The 18,032-nt window shown below is 38.7% G+C and overlaps 1 protein-coding gene and 1 long non-coding RNA gene across 12 annotated transcripts in view; one reads left to right on the top strand and one right to left on the bottom strand.

Moving 5' to 3' along the window:
• Tenm3 (teneurin transmembrane protein 3) overlaps positions 1-18,032 on the top strand; it is a 1,282,613-nt gene that overhangs the window by 638,658 nt on the left and 625,923 nt on the right. The gene's annotated exons all lie outside the window — the stretch shown is intronic.
• The window catches only part of LOC116069269, a 36,278-nt gene that overhangs the window by 15,121 nt on the left and 3,125 nt on the right, over positions 1-18,032 (bottom strand). The window lies entirely within an intron of this gene.

Raw genomic sequence — 18,032 nt, 5'->3', positions numbered from 1 at the left:
AGAGCTATGGAAAAATATACAACGCAGTTGGATACATGAGATCAGGAGGACCATTGGGTGGCAGACAGGTCATTTGTCATTTTAAATGGGGTGGTCAAGAAAAGCCTCATTGAGAAAAAGATATGTGAAGGCAGACTTGGAGAAAGTGATGAGAGGAAATGAATCAGCTCTGAGGTCGGGGAGTGGCCAGTGCCTGGTACCAAACGTGCTCAATATGTGTGAAGAAAAGCAAGGAAATTGGATTGCCTGGAATGGAGTGAAAGAGAAAGAGGAGTCTAAAAGCTGAAGTCTGAGAGGTAATGAATGGTGAGTCTCATTGTTTGGGGCCTAGAACATCATAGACTGTGGCCTTTGTTTTGAGTGACACTTCAGACATTGTGGGGTGTTAATTAAAGCCTCAACATGATCAGATTTAGATGTATTTATTTTTGAGATGGGGTAACACTTGAACATCATATAGCCAAAAAAGATCTGGACCTAACAAATAACAAAGTAACATCCAGGATGCACATTTTGTCTTTGTATCCCATTCAGAATCCTGATCCACTTTAAAAATGATGCCAGTTAAGTATTGATCTCTCCTTTGATTGGAATAATTAGCTCTAAAATGTATATTAAGGTGAAATCACATTTAAACTCTACCAGAGTTTTAAAGGTTTACAATAAAATGAGTCTCTAATTGCCTATTTGAAGGCATTTTTGACTGTGTGAGACATTACTCATTCCATATTTAGTTAATCACAGAATAAAGTAGGTTAAATAAGCATTATTATCCAGATTCAAAGTGCCCCCAAATCAATCCTTAACACTGGGGATATAGAAAAAAAAACTTTAAAGTACACCAAAGCCACATTTCTTCACTAAACTCAGGACAGGTAAGCTTGCCTACTGCTGATGTAGTGACATAGCAAGGTCTCTCCAGAGTTCAAAAATCTGCTTCCCCAACATCCACATATACTTCACATGGATTCACTTGCTACCAGTCAGCTATTGTCTGAGAATATGAACTGAAGATGCTCTCAGTACCTAGCCCTCCATAAAACAAGAGTTGCTGAGCCAGGTTGTAATTCAAAAACACAGAACCCTTCTCCAACTGTGGAGACAGGTAACTAGCACATGACCGCTAACAAAACAATAATCCCCAATAATAACTGGAACAACATGCTACCCAAACAATACCCAACCCTACCCCTACCATAACCCTACCATACTCTAACCGTAAACCTGCCCTAACCCTAATCATAACCTAACTCCACGTCTACCATACCACTACCATAACATTAAACCTAACCTCATACTAACCTTAACACCAACCCTACACTAACCTTACCCTTAGCCTAACCCTAGTCCTAACCCTACTCTAACAATATCCTAACCCTAACCATTCCCTAACCCTAACCTTTACCCTAACCCTACACTAAGCCAAACCCTAACAATAAACTAACCATAACCATAGCCCTACCCTTAACCCTAATCCTACCCTAGTCTTAATACTACTACTACTACTACTACTACTACACTAACCCTATCCCCTAACCCTAATCTTAAGCCTAACCCTACACTAACCCTACCCTAACCTTAACCTTAACCCTATAATAAGCCTAACTGAACCCTAAGCCTAACCCTACACTAACTCTACCTTAACCTTAACCCTAACCCTATAATAAGCCTAACTGAACCCTAAACTTAACCCTACACTAACCCTAACCCTCCCCCTGATCATGCTGTTGTCCCCACCTCACCTCACTTCTTCTCACCACACAGTGTGCCATATCACAGAGTAAATCAAGCATAACAAGATGCTGACAAAGACTTAAACACAACCATATAGCTTTTCTTACGGCATTGTCATTTTTTACATGCAGCCTCCCATTTTAGTAAATTATCTATTTTTCTTAACCATTCCTTACCTCATTTATAAATTAAACTAACGAGAGGTATGCATTATAAGAAAAACAGAAGTTGGTACTTTCTGTGGTTTCTGGCAGCCGCTATGGGTCTTGGATGCTATCTGCGGCTGAAGAGGGAAAGCTACAATGCCATCCAGAACCGTGCGTTTGAACCACTAGCGAGACTGATTGGGAAGAGAAGCGAGGTACGTTAGTAATAAAGAACGTTCTGGTTTAGGTATAGATTAGTCACACAGCATCGGAATGACTCACGGTGAGATTTGTTTGGGGGAAGCAAACTCTCTTCAGCTTAAAAATGCCTTCAGCCATGGTTATTATCTTTTTGCTCTGCCCGCAGGAACCTGTGGGCTTCTCCAGCAGAGCTGTAGGTCTGTGGAGCCCTTCCGGTTCCATCTGTGGGAACCACACTGCTTTAGTGACCACTGACTAAATGAACCACACTTGCCAGGCGAATTAAACCCAGAAAAGAAAAGAGCCTCACAACAAAACTTTGTGTAGCAGAACCTGCATGATCTGAGAGTCCCCTGTGCTCTCTGGCCCCGTCCCTACAGCCCTGACATGACTCATAAGAGCCCCAAACCACGATACTTGCTCCACACGTTGAAGCGTCCTTAACATAGACCTTCTAAGAGAGCTTTCCTGAAAGAAAGTAATGCCATAGATATTATATTTCATGACCACAAATCACCAATATATTATTGCAAAATGTGGCTTTCTATAGCATGTGTATATATATATATGTATATATATACATATATACACACATATACACACATGTATATATACATATATGTATATATATACATACATATATACATATACAGATGCACATGTGGTATTTAACACATGCTAATGAGATCAGTCCTAGGAGAATTTATTGGTAGGATACCCTATATTTCAGTTATTCGTGAAGTTATGTTAAAAATTGGGGGCTTCCAATGTAAGGGATTAAATAAAAATGACTTTCAAAGTATTCATCCACAGGAGCTGCTTTTGTGTTTCTTAGAAATATATGTGCAAAGGGTTAATGCTATATGCATGGTAGACATTAATAGATAAACTTAAAAGCAGCTAAGAACATAGCAGCCTGCACACCACTTTCATAATTGTGCGTTCCTGGCTATCATTATCAGCCGCGCCTGTCCTAGGAAACTTGGCAAGGTTAGGATTGTTTGTTACAGCTTTGGTTATATTAACATACACATTAATATTTATAAATATTTGATGTCATGTTAATTTTTCATATAAGATGATTTATGTAATGTTGCGTTGCCCTGTTAGAGGGCATTTGCAATATTCCTCAAAAGGGATCGGCACTGATGCACGTTCTTTAAGGGACTTTGCCTGTATATCACTGTCCTTACAGTGCATTATTCTGAACAAAAGTGTTTCAAAATAAATTATGTGAATTGTGGATTTACTCCATTAACATTTTAAATAAAACATAAAGGAAAAGATCGTGTTGAACCGACTCGCTACATTTTTAAAAGGATCTCTGTTCTCTCAGAGCAGAATAAAGTTTACTGAATTACTCTTTCTCAAAAATGAACTTACCACACAAGCTACGCCTTTGAAATTGTGCTTTAAGTAATGTTATCTGTTCTATATAGTATGCCACATAGGCTATTCTGAATAAGAGATTAGCTTCAAATGGAACAGTTACTGTATTTTATGTGGGAGTTTTGGTAGGCTTTTATTTTTGACAATTTTCTTCTGCTAAAATACGTTTTGCTGTGACCATATTTGGATACTAAGAAAACCAAACATGAATTAAGAAAGCTGTGTTTGACAAATTAAATGTAAGTTATTAAATTGGTATTAGTTATGGGTAGAAATTTTTAATCTGTTTCTAGGATATTTAGGAAGCTTTAATGAGAAAATTAGTTTATATATGTATATATGTTAAGCTGACTATGAAACCATAAGCACATAGTATGAATAACTGTACATTTGTTTAGTATAACAGTTTTATAAGGTACTTCATTAGTTTACATTAAACCAGTGGCATTATTAATGAAGCTTTGCTTACTTTCATTTGGTTCAAAAAGACCATTGAATATAATCCGAGGAAATAAAATCAGAAAGTCTGTTTTATATGGTAAATCATTTCTGTATCAACAGACGCTATCCCTATTCATTTTCTATAGGGGTTTTTTCTACAGTGTTTCTAAGCATGCTCTACCACTATGCTGTCAATATGAGACTTGTTAATATGGTTTGAGCTTCCATGCTCCTGCCTCGCTTTCAACAATGTTAACAATTGCTTTTACTGACCCTCCCTTTCTGTATTGAGGTCTAACTTTGCTTTAAGCCAAATAACTCCTCATTCCTTGATATATACATGTGTGTGCGTGCGTGTGTGTGTGTGTGTGTGTGTGTGTGTGTGTGTGTGTATCCCCAGAATGAAACACTGCTCTATGCTTCAATGTAGGGCACTTCACATCTGGGTGTATCAATATCCAGAACTGATTTCACATCTGGGTGTATCAATATCCAGAACTGATTTTGTAAGCCTGAGCATTTTGGAAATCCTTATGTACAATGTGTACCTTGAATAGAATGTTTGCTCTTTTTATTAATGATCCTTCTAGATCATTATATCATAACTGTTACTTTTCCTTCCAACCCCATCGCTTTGTTGAAACCTTGAGAAACTTAAGAAATCAACTCCAGAAATTAACTTTGATTTGACATTATAAAATTTGGCTTTCTCTTTCCATCCAGTTTCATAAAATTGACAATTAATTTCAGTAAAATGTAATAGACCTTTCCCTCATATTTTCATACTCAAATTAATTCTGTCATTCCAATTATTCACATTACAAAAAAAATTACAGTAGGTCGCAAGGGAGAAAAATGCTTTAATTTGAGGCCACCCAGAAAGATCTTTGGCAACAAAGCAAATGGAAATATAGGGAATAAGGGTTATGTCCCCAGGTGACAGTGAGCAGGCTCCACCTAGTACATAAGTAGTCACTCACTTTGCATTCGTGTCATACATAGCATATAAAAATGCTGCTGGTGCGCATAGTCAAAAAGCGAAATGAGCAGTAGCTAAACTGGGTGTTGAAAAGATTTGAGTTAGGTACAAAGTATGTTTAGACTAGAATATGTATGCTACAGACAGGAAACCTTTTACAGTACATAATATATAATATGAAGAACAAGAAAACATGGACTATGCTTTCCTTTCAAAGCTATATCCTGCCAGAGATCAATCAGTATGTATCCTTCAGAATTTTGGAAAAGCGAAGAACCAGAAATGTAAAGGTTGTGTGATTAAAAAGTTGGGGAATATAGTAAGCAAATTTGTTAGTCATATTATTAAAACCACTAATTAGGAAAAAAAATACAGTAGATCACCCATCAAGGGAAAGAAAACCCAGAAGTTAAAAGCTGTGTGTACTAAGGATGGGTAATTAAAAAACGAAAATCAAAGCTTGATACCACACGAAGGTTAGTATTGCACTTTATGTAATCAGCTTAGGAGATTTCTGAGTTGTACAAAGTGTGAATATGTATTAGGTAAAATTAAATTTAAGAAGACAAAGTTCACCTTCTGGTCTGTAAAAACATCTCCTTTATACTACCAAAAAGCTGAAGCTTGATTTACTTAGAATACAGGTGAACTGAAAAGCAATAGAGAATAGGGTGTGTGTGTGTGTGTGTGTGTGTGTGTGTGTGTGTGTGTGTTAGTTAAAAATCTACCAATGCATCTGTGTATTTTCAAAACCTACAGCCCTATATTTCTGCTGTTATAAACAATTCTACTATAATCATAAAACTGCAAAGAAATACGAACATAAGCAGAGGAGTATACTGACTCGCCTTATACTGGAAATCTAAGAGAAACAAGGTTTTCTTTTCCCCTTAAACATGATGTAGGGGGTGCATGGTCTCAGAAATTATAACTGTAAGAACAATGTATAATTCAGAATTTTATATTTGAAGATTCAAAAAGCATCAAAAATTAAAGAAAGTACAGCATTTGTAAATAAATATTTCACTGAGCTAAAGCAATGTGTCTAGGCATTTTCCCAGACGAGCATGGAGACGATTCCACTCGTGATATTCCTGACAAAATTTGAAAACAAGAATGATACTCCATAGCTGATAGACGCTTGTAGGACTAAATGGATCAAACTTATACACCTGCAAATCACAATTCATTTTAGAGCCAATTAATACCATTTGTTCATTACCCCAGCCGCCAAGATGCTGTGCCACCCACTTAAGTAACCTGAGAATTAGCTTGACTTCATGGAAATTCCACACAGGCTACTTTTCCAGATTTCTCCTCTAGTTAGTCAGAGACTCAGATTGCAGATTTTCAAAGGAAGCCAGTGTTGACCTAAGGAGACTCGTCCTGGCTGAGCATTATATGTCATAGGAAGAAAAGAAAGTTTTGATTGGGCACCCTTCTCCTTTGTCTTCAGACCTGAACAGTTGTTACTAGGAAATCTTTAAGACAAAGTTGCAAGGTTGTAGCAACATATTCCCTGGTCATTGTACTACATCGATGACTAAAATATTTAATGGAGACTTTGGATTTTGCTAGGTGAGTTGCAAGGCAAGAACAACTACTGGTAAGAGAACCAGGCAATAGTACTCATAAATACAAACCTTCCAAGTTTAATAACACCATCTCTGTGGATGCTTTCAAAAGCTGAGACAAGAACCTACAGAGGGGACTTTCTAGCCCTTTTCATGTGGCAATTTTAACCCCAAGATAAAATGAAATTGTTATTTGACTAAGTACCCCCTTTGTTAGACAAGATAGTGATGTGAAATACCAAATAGCTATGACTGGGCCACCTGCAAAACCAAATGGAATTTAATTATTTCTATCACTCTCTATTCTATGAACCATGTTGATGTAAATATAAAATATACATGTGGTAGGGGGTAAAGGAGTGAAGAGCGGACAAAGGGATTGCTTTCTACGACTTAACCCTGAACATATGGCATGCCCATACATGTAAAATTAATGTGACCAGTGTAATCAATCATTTAACAGTTGATCAGTCACTGCACGTCACAGCAAACTACGTTGGGCTGCACTAATATGCATCTGTTAAGATGAGAAACCTAAATGGATAAAGCAAGCACAGCCGTAATCATTTCCCTTCCTGTTTATGAATATAATATGAGTCCTGCCTTTCTTTACACTAATTCTGCCACTTACAAAATATGGTGTCACCATTAAAATTAAAATGTGTTTTATGTTTATGTTTAAATTTGAGATCCTTACCATTAATAGGTCGTTTCAAACGAAGAAACAAAAATAAATATCAGGTTTAATTTCTACTCTGATTTCAGTCGTTTGTGTTAAATTCTGTCTTTGTGAAGAGCCATGGGTAGTCTATAGTAACATGAGGAAATGTGAGAGAAGACCATTAAAAGTCACAAGAATGGATGCGTAGGGGCCGATACAGATGTGCATTTTTCTTTCCACGATGGATGATCTATTGTTGTTCACAGGAAGTGATTAGACAAGTTCGTTATTGCTTTGCTACCACACAGAAACCATTGCTATCCCACTTTCTCCCCAAGGTGCCCTCCGACAGACAGTTTTTAATGATCTGTGATTCCAAGTAGCAGTGAGGTTGCAATTCACCCTGCTTAGCTTTCCCGAGGCTTTGAAAAGATGGCCAGATTCGAGAACCTAAAAGCCTTTGGAAGAGTGACAGCCCTCTTGGAAATTCTTTACCAGACAGACAAGTATTTCTTTTCTCCCCAACTACAGCCATTCTTCAAAACAGCAATTTGTTTTTAACCTTCATAGACCAATCGCTGAAGACTGAGTCGTCATTCTTGGGTGGAACCTGAGGGTTAGTGTAACTTTAACTGAGAGAGACAATGATTTTAGAGCAACAGATAAAGGGATCTAAAAGTGTGTTATATTTGGGTGATTTTATTCTAAATCTGGGTTGCACATAAAAATGGATAAGTGTGCTATGGCACAGTGGGAACTAAAGTTTTGTCACGTTCAATTATTTGAAGTTATAGCTTCAAACACAGAGCACACAACAACAACACCCCCAAAAGGCAGTTTCTTTGTGTGGTTCTGGGCTAAAAATGTAGCTCAATGGTGAAGCTCTTGCTTAGTGCATGTGGGGCTGAGGCGTCAGTCTCAAGTACTGTAAAGGAAAAAGCATTACTCTCACATTAAACTCTAGTTTGCACCCACTGATGAATCTCTTTGTGCATAAATGAAGTTATCATCAGAACAAGTTCTGTTTTTCCTGGAGATATTTACTACCGTTGATGTGTTTGAGCTTTGAAAACGAAGTCACTTTTGGCCTGGTTCAACTGACATTGGAAAAACTCTTCACCCTTTGGTGTTCTCAACCTTAAAATGAGGAAAATATTGATAATGGTGTGGGGAGATATTTGTGATGATTTGTTTGAGATAATGTATGGTACGTTCTATCAATCATCTGTTATCCATTTGTCAATCACCTATCTGTTCAACACAAACTCATGTTAGAAATGTGATTAGGAGGAGGAAAGGTTACATGAAGACTCAGTAAGGTGTGGCAGGGTACTAGTGACAGATCAGAAGGATTTATCTGCATCCTTTCTTCATTACTCATACATTATAAAACCCTTTCAGTTTACAGTGTACGGAGAGATAGGATGATAGCCCTAAGTACGTAATGCTTCTAACTGAAGTCACATCATATAGAAGGAAGCAATGGTAAAGGGAATTAATGATGGGATGTGTAGTAATGATGCCTAATGTTTAAAAAAAAAACCCAAGGGCTTGTGTTGCTGAGTGCCACCTGAGCATTAGATGGGGACTCAAAGATAGCTGGCATCTAGGTGCATTTATAAATTGTTTGACAGTCTTATTCTGAAATTTTCTTGAAAAGTGTATGTGTTGAGTTGATTCCCATTCCTTTTCACATAAACTTCTTTAGTTTCTCACAACAAGATTAGTATTTAGTTAAAAGTTCATTTAAAACTACTTTAATTTTAAATAATAGACATAACATTGAACAACAAAATAAAGAAAATTTGTTTTTCTTCTTCTTCTTCTTTTTTAATCCATCACACTGGAGATCGACTGCAAAGCTTCGTGTGTCCTAACACAAAGTTCACCACAGAATTACGTGATATATGCTAGTCAGCACAATATATAGAAAGTGCTCTGACAAAGAAAACTAAAAGAATACTATCCCAGTTTCTAAGTTACTCGTGCTACTATACTTTAGCATGGTTTAAAATCTGATTTTGAAGTAGCACTCAGGTTTCAGCTTAACTTTCTCTAGAAGAGTTAGTTCTTAACCTTTCTAACCCTGAGACCCTACAATATGGTTCCCCCTGTTGTGGTTTCCCCCAACAATAAAATTATTTTCATTGCTGTTTAACTGTAATTTTCCTAATATAAATATCTGATACACAGAATACCTGCTACATGAGCCTCAAAGGGGTCGTGACCCACAGGTTGAGAACCTCTGCTCCAGTAGGCTTTCTCACCCTCTTTGTCTTGTGAGCTTTGGTTTCTTAAAGGGTGATAATCTCTCAACTGGAAGAACAAGTAAAATGGATTTCTTTGCAATGACCTCTTTTTATCTGGAGAATGATGAAAGCTACGCTATCAATTAATTTACTATGGAACTTAGCCTAGGACAATATGCCTTAATCTTCTCTGTGTATAAGCATTAGGAATGTTCTAGAAGACTTATAACATTGTTCACATATTGGTCCCGTCCTTAAAGATTCTGATTCTGTACAATCGAGGTAGAGCCTAAGATGGTATCCAAGCTTTCCTAAGAGGTGATTCCAATGAGAGAGTCTAAAGGTTACACTTTAAAATATTGCTCCAGAAAATATCTTCCAGGGAATAACACACTACTGGGTTATTCAGTACCAAATTGTCAGCTGAAAACATGTATACACAAGCAGCATTATAGAGACTGAGCAGATTGTATTTATTTATTAATGGAAAAAGGAGCACATGAATTTGAGAGAGAAGCAAGAGGAAAAGGTACATGTGAGGGGCTGGAGGGAGGAAAGGAAAGAAGAATGATGTAAGTATGTTATAATCTAATAATAATAAAAATATACCTAAATAAAAGTTACTGTAGGGGTCAACCAGTTGATTCAATGAGTAAAAGAGGCAAGTCTTATATTTTTATTTCAATACCGGGAACTGGTATAAAAAATGTGGGAGGAAAGAACAGACTCTGTAAAGCTGTCCTCTGATCTCTACATGCACAATTGCCCACATACATCACACACACACACACACACACACACACACACACACACACAAAATCTAGAGAGGCAGACATATATTATTAATAAATAATATAAAAGAACTTTAAAATAGTTCTAGATTTCTACTGCTTATTTTTTATCAACATAACCTTCAAATTTCTGTAAAATCATCTTCAAATTAAGGAAATAGCCTGATGTGATGGCTATGCCTACAAGTCCCGGTACTTGAAGGCTGAAGCCAGAACATTGCTGCAAGTCTGAGTTAGCCTGGACTACATATCGAACTTCAGGTGATCATGGGATGCAAAGGGAGTCTTTAGTCAAAAACAAAACAAAAGAGAAAACTTCAATAAATCCAGTGTAGTTACTAATGTTTGAAAATAAATATTTCCTGTATCAAACCTGATTTAATTCCAGGTTCCAAATGACAGGGCAAATTCCTGAGACAAGGTCCAGCATCTTCTCACTGGTGTGGAGAGACTTAAAGCAGAAATGTGCACTTCCGCTAGAGCAGAGTGCTAAGCCTGAGGTCCCACAGGCTCTGTCTTCCTTCCAACCAGCTTAGTCTCCCTTCTCCCTTCCCTTTCCTCTCTCTTTCTCTCTCTCTCCCTCTCCCTCTCCCTCTCTCTCTCTCTCTATGTATATATATATATATATATATATATATGTATATATGTGTGTATATATGTATATATATGTGTATATATGTATATATGTACATATATATATACATAGATAGATAGAGATATATAGATAAAGACAGATAAAGATTCTATATCTATATCTATCTCTATATCTCTATCTTTATCCTCCCTCTTTTATAGACTTTTAGTTTGTAATCTTCTCATGGCCTACTTTTCCCCTCTTCTAGATTTCTTATCCAAGGATAAAAGAGGAGAGGGTGAATCCTGCTCTTTCATAGGTGTGTGTGTGTGTGTGTTTGTGTGAGTATATGAGTGTGTGTGTGTGTGTGTGTATGTGTGTGTGTGTGTGAGTGTGTGCCTGTAATGCTGTATGGAGGTTAGAGTTAGGAGAAAAAGCACTAAATACATACAGAAAGGGATTTGATAGCTGGGCTAGAATTTTCTTTCTTATATACTGCTCTGGGAAGGCCTCTGTGGCTTCTCATGTTTTCCCCTAAACCAAACGAAATCTGAAATGTATCTGAATTGGAGAAATTAAGTATCAAGTCACATGGCCAGAGCAGTTAGTTTTTCCTTCAGGAGCCTTTGACCATATACTGGCTTTTATCTACATCATTCTTTGTTACAGAAATTCTCATGTGACAGGCAAAATCAAGCTTATTTTAGCATATTTACAAGTGATCCAAAGTTTTAGTATCTTTACTGGACCAGCTAGATGGCTCGGCAGGTAATGAGCTTGCTGACTTGAGCTTAGTCTCCTAGTCACAAGTGGTAAGGTGAAAATGGACTCATGGAAGCTGGACTCATGGAAGCTGGACTCGTGGAAGCTGGACTCGTGGAAGCTGGACTCGTGGAAGCTGGACTCGTGGAAGCTGGACTCGTGGAAGCTGGACTCGTGGAAGCTGTTCTCTGCCCACCTCCAACACACAAATAAATATAATTTTTAAAAGTATTTTTAAAAAAGCTTTTCCTTCGAGAGAAGGGATGTTTCTGATATCTCCTTTGCCTAAAGGCCCAATTCCATGACCTTTGCCTTCTTAGTTGCAACATCCTATGACTGAAATTAAGATGTTTGGATGATCCAGGTCTGATTTTTAAGAGAAATTGGTGATGTGTCAAAGAAATGTAACTTTGGACTGAAAGTGAAGAAGGAGGAGGAAGAGGAGGAGGAGGAGGAGGAGGAGGAGGAGGAGGAGGAAGAGGAGGAAGAAGTCATTGGATCACCATTGTATTTGCGTTGTCTAATAAAGCCTTAAGGAAGTTCTTTGCCTTTTGCTCCCATTTCAGATGGATCTAATGGTCCATGATGTACTGGAGATGATGCACAGGGCTGGAGTGTATCATGAATATATATGTTAAAAGTAACAGTTTCGGGACACCTCCCCACAGGTGTCTCCAGATGAAACTGTAACTTCTAAACTCCGTAGTAGGGTTCAGCCACCCACAACCGTCCATAGGTAACATGGAGAAGTCACCTCTAAGATCAGCCACCCACAACCGTCCATAGGTAACATGGAGAAGTCACCTCTAAGGTCAGCCACCCACGACCGTCCATAGGTAACATGGAGAAGTCACCTCTCTGCGGATGCATCTGCAGTTGATTTTTCATAGACAAGAAGCTCTCTGATCTGAGACAAAATCCTAAATGATCTGTTAATGATTTGGGATTTTAAACAGTTCACTCTGAACGCTGGGTCTTATAATCAAATTTGACATGAAAATAGGACTGTCATTAAATTCAAGGAAATACCATCATTTAATGCTTAATCACATTAAATTTCAGATAATTAGTATGTCATGAAGCTGCGTTTTGGAAACATGAGTTTGAACCCTACTATGCAGCAGACCATACAGCTACATAGACATTTAGCCGCAAAGGGGTTCAGTATTAAGTTGTAGCTTCAGGGAACAACTGGTTTGTGGAAAAAAATAACCTATTTATTAATTCCGTTTATGTGTTTTATTGAATACATATGCATAATTAAAATGCCACTGCTGACAAATATTCTACTCTAGTTAATTGCTACTAAAACCACTCTTTCCATCAAAAGAGAAATCTGTGTTCCTGTGCCTGTCTTGGACTAGTCAGGACTCGTCCCAAGCTCTGGGGTGCTGTTGCTGGTGCTAGTGCAGGTTTACACTGTTCTTGTTGCAGGCTGTTCCAACTGTTTGTCCTAAACATTTTGTGTGTGTGGATGTTGTTTGAGAGATGGGAGAGTAAGGAATAGGCTGAATTTCTTGCTGTATCAAGTTTACACAGGCAATGCTGAGAAGGTTGAACCAAAGACTTAAATCTCAAGCTAAGTCACTAAAATTATGGTGAATAATGCTCTTAGGATATTAACATACACACACTAAGCCACCCCTACCCATGGCTTTAGTGCTTCTTCATAACTCCATGTACTTGACACTGCTCGCTTTGTCTGACTGCTTCTAAGGCCTCATGATACCCTGAAAGGAACAACGGATGTCATTCAATGAAGAGTTAGGATCCCTTACGAAGGAGTCCGGTATAGCAGCTGACGTGAGCCGTGATGCAAATGATGCACAGTTGAAACTAGGAAATAAAAGCTGAAGGAAGCATTAGTAATTTATTTTTAATTAAAGAAATTTTGCCTTTAAAAATTGCCTTTTGTTTTTATTTTTGTTTAACCTTCTCCTAAGTATCAACTCGAAGGTGTTCCATGCTTGTCTCCCTACTGCAGAAATCCAAGCTTCTTAGAACTTCCAGAAAGATCTTCCAGCAAGAGGGCTCCCATCCCAGTATGATACTGTGTTAAACTTCATCCACTCGTCCAGCTAATTCTTAGGCTCCTTCAGCTTTACTAGATATGATGTTTTTATTGGGGTCCACAGAAGCATGGCTAATGACATCAGCAAGCTTTGTAATTTCCCACTGACAGTTCTCTACACAGCTTACACTTTTGTTGCTCAAACTGCACCAAATTGCTCCAACAATTAATCCTAAAGCACGGGAGTGGAGGGAACTTTGAAATGGACCCCTTCTTGGGATTTTGTGTTAAAAACAGAAAAGTTCCCATGAGCAAAGAGGATAAGTTAGCTTTTCCAGCCTCTGCTTCTCCCCGAGTCTCACTTTTCTCGGCCACCTCCCAAAAGGAATGAATTAATTTCTCTTCTTGTCCTTTAAATGAATAGTGTAGTTTGGGTGAAATTATCGGGCAATTGCATGCCTTTTATGCAGATAATGCTATTTGATGAAAGCGGTGTTTTGATCTGCTGAGGATAATACAGATCCAGGGTTGGATTCATTGGTGAGAGGAAAGCTGTCTTCTCTGATAACTTCATCTCAGCATGAGGTCAGACGGGGAAAACTGGGATGGGGGATTAAAAAATGACACAGCCGGAGCGGTATTCAGTTCCCTGCTGTGTCCCTGGCTGCACACTATAGCTTATGGTTCTGATCTGTTATGGTATTGTCTGCCTTTCTCTCTCGGAGCAGAAAAGATTGCTTAAAACTTTTCTTTTTTCAGCTAGAGGGATTAGTTCTGTGCAGCTTTTTTAATTAAAGAAACTGTATCTTTTTCAAGGCAATTTAAAGCTGCAAGGGAAGGGCCATCAACATCCAGAACTTAGTACTATTATCTGTAACAAAGTGTCAGTGCCAAAATGTGATAGTCAGAAACTGGGGAAGGAGGATACAGAATTCTGATGCAAGTTTTTTTTTTTTTTTTAACCTTTCTGGTGGCTCAAATCCCCAAATGAAGAATAGTAAATACATTATTTTGCATATGTCCTGAATATGTTTCCATAAAGCAGTAACTTCCAGCCACTTTGCTTTCTAGCTCAGCTGAGCTGGCTTAATTAAATCTTCTTGAGGATAGATAGTAGGGTGTACTTGGACATAGTATAAGAGGAAATAGATTTTACTATAGATCCCTTTTCTTTACCCAGAGACGATTTTTTTAAAAAACATTTCTCTTGTGCTGAAAGTACAAGGCATGCAATTGCCTGATAATTTCACCCAAACTACACTATAGCAGTAGAAAATATCTGCTTAATATGTGCAATTTGCATTTAAACAGTGTAACACATAACAGGGTGGTGCTTTCTCACTGAGACTCTTTGCGTGTGTGATATGCGGTCATCATCTTTATTAATCTGAGAGGAGCATGGGTTGAGTCTATCCAAAGTGATGATGAGTCTGTCAGAACGGATGTAGAGATCTGAGTTGGATTTATAGTTCAATTTAACCCAGGTTAATGTCGAAAAATCCTCAAATGTTTCCAATGAGGCCCACACGGTTATCACTTTACAAAGCACACAGGCGCTGTACTGTGGTTGCCACATACACAGCTCCAGCTAAATTCCATGCCAGATCAATTAGAAACAGTCGTCCTGAGCAGACAGGAACAAACAGAGATTGTTTCCCCAATACCAGCTGAATCCTTGTCTTGAAGAAATGCAAAGTCGTCACCATAAGCTTTAGACATCTGACCATTGAAAGTCCAGAAGTAATAATGGTGTGATCATAATATCATCTAAATATAAAATACCCAAGAGTAGCTCCTTGCTAGGATGCTTATGCTCTTTGCCCCAAATTTTCAGTAAAAATCTGCATTTTCATGTAAGGGAGGAAAATGAAATTTACTCTTTGCTTTTTCCCCTCCCCCCACAAATAATATATATATATATATACATATATATACATATATATACACACATATATATATATATTTGCTTTTTGTTATGTTTCTAAGGAACGACAAGCTACTTCAGAGGTGACTCCCTAGTAGTTCATAACTATGTCCCATTAAAGAGACATTGTCAGAGAATTAGAGAAATACATGATACATATTTTTTCAGGGTACATTTATTTTATGGCATACCAATTTTTAAAAGAAAATTCAGGATGACATAATATAATAAAAAAAAAAACACTTTAATCTTGTAGCTATCCACTAATTCAAACATTTACTAAGTATATTCTACAGGCTAGCCCAGGAGCTAGGACCTGTTAAAGGATGAAAAACTTCATCTCTGTAGTACTGTGACACCCACTAAGAACAATCCACACAAAAACAAACAATAACAACAAACAGGTAGGACCATCACTTACACACACATACACAGTACAGAGGAAACCCTGCTAGGGAGAATAGTATTAACCAGTGCTTTAAGATCAAGGCATTCCAGAGCTAAGCTTACTCCAGCTAGAGGCACTAAGAGGAGGAGAAAGAGATGAGCTTTTCTTAAAACCATGCCCAGCTCAATGACAAATTGACTCATAAGCTAGACCTTGACCTAGCTAAAGGGTGGAGTTTATTTTTTTGTTTTTTGTTTTTGTTTTTTTGTTTTTTTGTTTTTTTTTTTTACCAAATTGTCCTTTTGTGTCATGAAGGCATGATAAACTTCACCCAGTGATTATCACCCATACACTATATGTAGTACCTACTAAAATTCATTCATTTAATAACAAGCATGAGCTCAAAAGGTAGTCCCTGATAGCTATTCATAATAAAGAGTCCATCTTTCTATGTGAAATCACAGGGCCAGCGTTCAACCCTTGCATGAAGGACAATGTAAAATTGAGCTCGCTCCATGTTAAAAGATGGTTTGGTAGACAAAAATCCTTCCTAGACCTTGGGGTCCTTTGTGATGCTTTAGCAAAACTGTATCAGCATTTAGGGGTGCGCTGCACACCTGCACTTCACACCAAAGGTCAAAACCACCGGAAGCTCTGTTTACTCCACTCAGCAACACAATTTAAAGGATGTGCTGTCCTCAATCAGCAGCTCACTCCACGGCTCCAAACTGTGGCCACTGAAGGAAGCCTGTATTGCTTTAATTAAGGTAATGGAAGCATATTTTCTACTATTGACAGTCATTTCACTTTATGACTTTGATCAGATTAGAATATTTGTTTTCGTTTCCCCCAGACCCATTGCCAAAGGAAATACGTTATTTTTGTGTGTGGAAAAAACAGCCTGATAATCACTTGATGGCTACTTAGGAGACTCGTGTATCGAGTTTAAGTTCTAGTGCTGTGAATTATTGCAGACTGCATACTTGGCTAGTTGCAAAATGATTTACAGAGAAGATGTCAGATACCTAGAAGACCTCAGACTTGTCTCAGGGACCACCAGCCTTTAGCTTGTCCTACAAGATCCAGGAGGCCCATCTGTCTGCTTGCCCCTTATTCTAGTTGAGACATAACCCCTTGGGGATGTCTGTGGATTGCTGACTTACCTGAGCTTTTCAGAAGGTGAGCAAGTTGCTCTAGTGAATGAACTATAGCTGTCAATGTCATTTCTGCCAGCTCTTCAGTGTCTGGAATCCCTTAAGTGGAAGAGGTGACAGTTGCAGAAACTCAGTCTGAACCTGACAGTCAAGTCTTTGTGGCTAAAGCAGAAGGAGTAAGTTCAGAGAGCACCTTCAAGCTAGAGTTCGCTTGAAGTCTTCGCTCTCCCGAGAGAGAACCCCACACCTGCATGGCTCAGTGTTCCCCTTCTGTGTGTGCTTGAAAGACTCCCAAGTCAAAAGGGAAAGTGTGCTCAGGAGGCATCTGTTTCCCCATCAGGGAGGTGGGAACAGCTGCCACCCAGCCCCTTTAAGCTACAGGCTGGATCTCAGGACAAGAAAAAGCACAGAGCCTTCAAAACAGCCTCCATGGAGGGCAAGCACCACCTTACACAGCCAAAGGCACATGGCAGAGGTTGGCATGAGGAAAGCTGGAATATCAGAGCAGAGGCCACTTTGCTCTGACTTCGTATCTGCCTTTTAGTACCCTAGTTCAGTTCTGATGGCCTAAGTGTGCCCTTCCTAACCCCAAAGGGAACCTGGAGGTTCCAGCCACCTTTAAGTGCTTGTTAAGAACAGGGCAACAAGAGGAGGCTAGAGGAAAGAGGTGTGAAACAGCCTCTTGTCATTAGCCCAGGAATAGACCAGATCAGGATTGCTAAGACCACAGTCTTGAGCCACCCTGGGCAGTTTGCAGTGCAGGCCAAAACAGGCAGCATCACCATCTTTCCCTCCCCTGACAGCATCGAAGCCACAAGGCCAAGTTGGGATGGTCACATGTGGAGCAGGTTCACTGCTTTCCAGGCATACACTTGGAGCACTAAGCCTGGTACAGTTTTGGGTTTGCCATTTCTCAAGGGGCTCAAAGGATGGGGCCCCTGAGAGAGGAGGAAGGGAAGGAGGAGGGAGAGAAAAGCAGTAAGAAAGGAAGAGGAGGGAGGAGAGGAGAGGAGAAGAGGGGAGGGGAAGGGAGAGGAAGAGAGGAGTGGGGAGA

This window comes from Mastomys coucha, unplaced genomic scaffold, assembly GCF_008632895.1.
Source record: "Mastomys coucha isolate ucsf_1 unplaced genomic scaffold, UCSF_Mcou_1 pScaffold22, whole genome shotgun sequence".
NCBI lineage: Eukaryota > Metazoa > Chordata > Mammalia > Rodentia > Muridae > Mastomys > Mastomys coucha.
Note: the sequence above shows the minus strand (reverse complement) of the source record. Positions and strands in the feature narration are given on the sequence as shown.